Genomic DNA, 7,408 nt, shown 5'->3' with positions numbered 1-7,408 from the left:
CCTGTCTCCTTCTCAGACTCTCCCATCATGTTGTTTGCACCCACCTCCACCAGACCGTCTTTTTTTTCTCTTCTCTTCATGCCCAAGCCCCCATTTCTTCTTTCTGAGAAAAGGCCATGTCTACATTTCTCTTGTGCTTTTTATTCTGAGCAAATCAGGCTTCTCTTTGTTTTGCCCTGTTTTTTCAGACCACGTTTAGAACTTATATTGCCAGAGTCAAATTTTCAAATAAAAATCTAAGTCAAAATTTTTTTTCACCCTAAAAAAGGATTCTGGCTCAAGATTTTTAAATAAAATTTTCTCTTTTTCATATGACTATATATTTCATGAAATTAGATATTACTACAAGAAAAATGAGTTTCAGAGAAGACTTGGCCATGGTCATAAAAATAATAAAAAGTGTTATGGGAATTAGAAGACCAGGCTTTTGAAAAGCATTTATCTTTCTATTATGTTACAGCCATAAACAATATGGGTTAAATAATATTCTATAAACATGTCTGAGAATCTCACAATCACTTATAACATTATCCCAAATGGGAAATATTTCATGAGCACTAGAAAAATGGCATGACAAAAAACTGGAAAACAAATCATTTAAAATGGAAATCTATATGGATTTAAGAAGTAATTAAGAAATAGAGAGAGAGAGACAGAAAGAGAGAGAGAGAGAAAGTTTTGGTGTTATGCTATTTCACATGGAGACATTAAGAATTCAGACATACTGTGAGGACCCAATGTTACATAGAGGAAATGGAAATTTAAATTTTAAAAAATATATTTTCTCGGAGTAGAGTTAGAGAAGCAAGTAAATATGCTGTCATTGAGTTAAAACCTTCACAGTGGGGAAGGGGTTAAGAAAGAAAAGAAACCCTTTACTGACTCAGTATTACATGTAAGCTACCATGGCACTATGGCAGATCCTACAGGGCCTTCAAGAATGAAGTGTTTGTCAGGACTCTTTCAACTGCAAGTAATAATAATCCAACTCACATTAACTAAACCAAAAAGAGAATGGATTGTTTCATGTAACCAGGAAGCCCAGGGTTGGCTCTGGTTTCAAACACAACACAATTTCCAGGAAATGTAGCTGTCCCCCATCTCTGCTTCCCTCCCTCTTTTTCCCTCTCTTCTTTTTCCAGCTCTGCTTCTTTCTTTGTTTAGTCTTACCCTCTCCTACTGCTTCAGGCTCCCAGTTAACCAGGGAAAATACTTACCTACAATCTAAAGCTGTGTTCTTATTTAGCAATCCCATCCTAGCTGAAAAAGCTGCCCTCTTCCCAAATCAGTATTACCAACTCCAGGCAATGATTCTTATTGGCTATGTTTATAATAATTGCTCACCCCTGACCCAATCACTGTGTTCCGAGGAATGAGATATTATGATTGGCCATACCTAGATCAGGTGATCACTCTGTGATGAGGATGTGGCATAGCACTGCAGTAGATAGGATGTTCTTAACCATTCAGGATGGAGGAAGGGTGGTTCTGCAAAAAAGGGGATGCAGCAAGGCATACAACACACACACACACACACAGATATACACACACAGATATACACATGATATATGACCACTGTGGATTAATAAGTAACATGTCTTGTCCTCAAGTTTTTCCCATATAAATCTTAGTACACATGTACAGGGAGAAATATCCACATATGTGCCACAAATTTTAAGTCTCCGTGTTAATCTGTTACCTCAATTATAAAACATTTAAATGTCCTCCCATTGTTTCTTACTGTTATGTAAATCTAGTTTTGTTAGTTTTAAACTGTGAAAATTATTTAATCATTGTCATAATATTTTTGCAGTCAAAATGCAATGTTGGCTTAAAACTTGTTGTCTGTATAATAAATTATAAATTATCTTTAGATATTGTGAAAATTGTCAATCTAACAAGCCATTTCCTCAGTTAACATTAGTTTTTTGGCTGTGATGGTTTGAAAATTGTTTCTTGGTTTCAGCACACTTTGGTTGCTACTATATTTAGAGATCGTTTATTTTAGCTTGGTCATAAAAACTTATCACTATATTCATAGGAATTTTATTGGCTAGAAAGCATAATTTGTGTTATTTTCTATACATGTTGTCTTGGTATATAGAAATTGAAAAATCTGATGTTTGCATCACATTTTTTACTGTCTCATATGCAATAGAGTGAAATCCAAGCTTTTGTTGGGTTAAGCCACTGAGATTTGTGAGTTAATTTGATTCTGTAATATATCTTAGCCAATCCTGACAAATACAGATGTCTTAAATTACATAATTTATAAACAAAAAGATTCTCACCATAATTATGTAAATATCATATACTTTCCCTTATTACAATATGTATAATTTATATTCTAGGCAAAAGCACATATATTTGTGTGACTTTCCTAAGAGTAAGCCAATTCCACCTTTTTATCAAGAGAAAGGGGTGGGGGAAACATCATAATTTGGTGAATATCGAGAGTCTTCAAGTCCTAAAGGCCTGGGAGGATCTTCTCTGCCAACTATCTGTAGATACCTAGACTTTTTTTCTTACTCTTTATTTCAGAAACTAAAGTTTCACAAACAGCTCCTGAAAAGGGAGATTTCTCAGTAGAAGTTATGGTACTATACCAGAAATTGGGGTTTTTACCACAAGTGATTTCACTTTCACTGTGGCAAAGAAAATGCAAGTTGACCTCGCCTTTGAAAATGCAAGTTGGTCCTGGGAGATAGCAATTGTTGAGGGGCTTCTGGTTCCCATCATCTCCTGAGCGCAAAAGAGAACCACGTGAAGACTAAGTTTGACTTTTCATCTACCACCGAGAAGCAGCCATCTCTGAAACTAAAATAACACTTGTCTGGTAATTAATCTTTCTCTTCAATTAAATAACATTTCCTTCGTGCTTTTAACTCATTGGTTTTCAAATATTTCTTCACAGCGGAACTCTCTCTCTTCTGATGGCATGTTAGCAGAATTCACATATATAAGACAGATAAAAGCAAGACCCAGAAATTCCATGGGTCACCATCCAGCACAAACAAAGCTAAGGCTTTAAACTAGGGGTGCCAAAACTGTGGCCCGTGGGCCAACTGCGGCCCGTGCGCCAACTGCAGTCCGCAATCCATTGTTAATTGGCCTGCAGCAAATTCCAAAAATATATTTAGTTTACTTAAATAAACCAGGTGAGGCAATACGTACTTCACCTCGAGTGAGTGGGCCGGCTGTTTGTGTATTTTACTCCATATAGCCCTTGGTAAAAAACGTTGAAAAAAGTTTTGACACCCCTGCTTTAAACACTTCAAGCCAGCTTAGTTTTGTAATGTACCTGTCGTGGGGATAATGAGGGTGCACACGTAAGTAAGACTCCAAGACTCCTTGTTTCTCTCAAGCAGATTCACCTTCATCGTTCTCAGTGGTTCCAGAATATTTACTGGCAGGCAGTTCATGTTGTTCTACACGCCAATAAACCTCCCTGAGCATCTCCCTTCCCTAGTCTCCTGTCTCCTCCTTTCACAGTGCTCAAAAAGTCCACACTTTTTGCACCTGCCTCAACTCTGCTGCATTTTTTGTACCTAAACCTCTTCAAGAGTTTAGCCCACATCAAAGTCATTCAAAATCTCCCAGCAAATCTGGTTTCTCCAGGAGGTCTATGCTATTACTGCTCCCCCAATTTATATATATATATATATATATATATATATATATATATATATATATATATATAATCTTTTCACACAAACATTAAAAACAAAGCTTCTGTCTGTACCTGAATACTGCATGTGGGGATGCAGACATGAACTGCACAACTCCAGGAGCACCACTAGCAGGTATGATGCACTATTATTATGTGGCCACTTGCTCAGGCCTGCGCTGCACTGAAGGAAATCTCGCTAGGGTGTGTTCCTCAAAGGGTGGTCTGAGGACTACCTCCATCTGGAGTACTTGTGTGACGCCCAAGCCACACCTACTAAATCAGAATTTCTGGGGTGGGACCTGGGATCTTCTTTCTTAACTATTTCCTTTAGGGGAGTTTTAGTTACCTATTGCTACGTAAAATCCCTTTCCTGGTCCCCCAATCGTAGTGGCTTAAAGCAATGATTTATAATTTCTCATGATTCTATGTGGCTTGACTAGCAGTTTCTCCTGGGCTCACTCAGGCAGCATCATTCTGGTGAAGGTATGGCTAGACTGGAAGGTCCAAAATGACCTCATTCGTGTATTTGTCAGCCGGTGCTGGCTGTCTGTGGAGTGCTTCAGTTCTCCCTTTAGTGACTTCTCATCTTCTGCTCAGCTTCTGAAACCAGGAGTGACTTCCTTACATGGCATTCTCAAGGCAGTGTTCCAAGAAGGCAAAAGTGGACGTTGCAAGCTCTCCTGGGACCTAGGCTTTACTTGCACGTCATCATTTCTGCTACATTCTATTGGTCAAAGCAAGTTACAAGGTCAGGCCAGGTTCAAAGTATGGGAAAATAGACTCCATTTCTTGATAGACTCAGCTGTAAAGCATTTGTATGTAAACATACCATATAATACACACACCATAGTGTATTGCTAAGTATATATATTAGGTACTTAATACTTTGAGCTTTTATCATCATGTCTCAGGGATTGTAGTTAAGAAACTTCTGGAGTATGCTATTTGTGGGCTTTGCTTTTAAATAGAAGTTTCTTCCTATATTTGCTAGAAACAAGTTGGTTTGTTTTCAGGTCCTGAAACTAGGATTGTCAATATCATAACTCATTACATATAAGGATCCAACCTCAGCAGAAAAGATTCAGAAGCTGACAAAAAGACTGGGTAGCTACACCTCCATTTTCAATTTACTCAAAAGTAACTATGGAATTATTTAAGAAAAAATCATTTATATATATATGGTAGGATTGCATAGTTTTCACAACTATTTTATTCATATTTTTTCTGATCAAAATTTTTTCAAACTAAAAAAAAGTCAGAATTGGCAAATGTAAGTTTACTTTCCTCTTCCAACATAGCTGATCCTTTAGTGATTTGATAACAGCAAGAGGTCTTATTTAAAAAAAGTAAAACGGTGGGGTAGAATAAAGGGGGATTAAAAATCAATCTGAGGAGTTAGGTACAGATTAGAAAATTAAACAATCATTCCAGGAAGAAGGACTGAGATACCAGATTTGCCTATAGTTACAAAGCCTGTTGTGAGTCAGTGACAAAGGTAGGGTGGCCATTCAATCCACACCCATATCTCTGCTCCAAGAATTTCCCACTTTATTTGCAGACTACATGCAATATCTGAGAAAATAGATCTAAAATGTATACTTGGAAAGTGGCCTCTGAGGAGGCTTAAAACAGCAATAATACTTAAAAATAATAGGTTCTGAGTGCAATAGTGGAACAAACCATGAAAATGTCTTTGTAATCAACTAACAGAAAACATGTGATTACAAGCCCTTAAATTTGCCTGCTGCCTCAAGTTAGTGTTTTAAATATATTGTACTCTATTTAACATTTGCCTTGGAAATTTTTTTCTTTTGCTTTAGACGGAAGGAAATTTTTGCCAAGTTTTATGTCTTCCTTAGTCAGCAAGTAAATTTCCCATTACTCTCCCGTTGGGTGAGTCACCAGCACTGCTTAGGGGAGTCACAGAGTCCTGGTTGTCTGGACAGGATGAGAAACAACATTACAGTCAATCAGTCTAGACAACTTAGGGGGCAGAGACTTGGCCATTTATGGTATCATTTCCCCTTTTTTACTGGGAGAGCCTAGAGAGCAAAGAGACACTCCTGGGAATATACGTAAGATTACCAGATTTAGCAAATAAAAACACAGGATGCCCGGTTAAATTTGGATTTCAGATAAACAATGAATATTTTTTTTTTTAGTATATGTATGTTTCATGCAATATTTGTGACATACTTTTACTTAAAAAAAAATTATCATTTACCTGAAATTTACATTTAACTAGGCATTCTATATTATCTGGCAACACTACATGTACGGATCTCACTTCATATTATCCACCTTTGATTACGCCTCAGGATGTCAGAGATGAAAGTCAGTTTTCCTGAGGACAAAAGTGGAGCTATTTTTTTCATCTTGTATTAATCATGTAATTACTGCCTAACATCAGAGAAATAAAAAATTACCAATGACAAGAATTCTTTAGAGCAGTACTTCCCAGATTTTAATATGCATAGAAGCCACATGGGGATCTTGGCAAAATTCAGATTCTAATTCAGCAGCAGGAGGCAGGGCCTGACATTCTGCATTAGCTGACAGCAATGCTGTAGGTCCTGGACCACACTTTTCAGTAACAAGGCTTTCAATAGTTCTCAAACTTTGCTGCATATTCGAATCACCTGGGGAGCTTTTAAATTCCCTGATGCACAAGCTGCCATCCATCCAAATTAAATCTGAATTTGCTGGGGGTGGCAGCTAGGAGAGAGTCGTTTTAAAAGCTCCTCAGGTGCTCCCAGTGTGCGGTCTATGTTGAGAATCGCTGTCTTTGATGAATCCACTTTGGCGTTGGTTAATGTTTATTATCACCTGGCTTGGAGGCAAAATTCTTTAAAAAACAAACTTGGCATGGTGGTTATTACACATTAACTGTAATCTTGAGACACTGACTGTGAAGGATTGCCACCACAGTCTTTTCAATGTGTCCACTTTCAGTTATGCTTTCTAAGCAATCGAGAAAAGCAATAGGTTTTCTTATTTTAACTGTTAGATTACTAAATTAATTTTCCAAATTTGGAAAATTTTATATTTGTAACACACATTTTTTCCATGAGTCTAAAATAATTTACTTCTCCTAACGTTTCTAATGGAAACCAAACAGCCACCATCTCAGAGTCAGTCTGTCTTGGAAAAGACTGGAATTTATCATCTGTTACTCTTTTGTGAGGCTTGGCTAGAGTCAAGGAATGTGACTTAAGGAAAAAAATTAAATCTTTAAGTTTTTGTTGTTTTTCAAATAAAGACATGTCAACGAATAAAAGTATGCCTTCAAAGCTACTGGTAAGAATACAGCATGCATATTAACACATGCTTACACAAAACAGACAGATGCTAACATAAAATTAGCTGTGGGAAACTTCTACAAAAGACTTGTTTCTTAACTAAAAACTTTGCTCTTTTTTCTTCTAATTTTATTACTTTAGTGTCATCCATTTTTATGCCACCTTCCTTAAATCACAATATTTTCTGCAAAATTGTTTACCTTGAAGAATGGATTTTAGGTTTCTTATATTTTCCACTGGAGTGCTATCCCACAGAATTTTTTTCTTTCTTTCTATTTATCCTTTTTTTTTTTTTTGTCCACTTCATTCATCTCTCTCTCATTCATGCCAGCGTACACCCTCCATCACTACTCAATTCCCTACCTTGTGACCAAACATTCCAGAGTCTGTGACTAGATATTATACTTGACTTGCCTCCCTCACTAACTCCAGCAGTAGT

The sequence above is a fragment of the Rhinolophus sinicus genome, chromosome 17 (genome assembly GCF_057876585.1).
Source record: "Rhinolophus sinicus isolate RSI-liver-muscle chromosome 17, RSI-T2T, whole genome shotgun sequence".
NCBI classification, from domain to species: Eukaryota; Metazoa; Chordata; class Mammalia; order Chiroptera; family Rhinolophidae; genus Rhinolophus; species Rhinolophus sinicus.
This window is presented reverse-complemented; position numbering follows the sequence as displayed.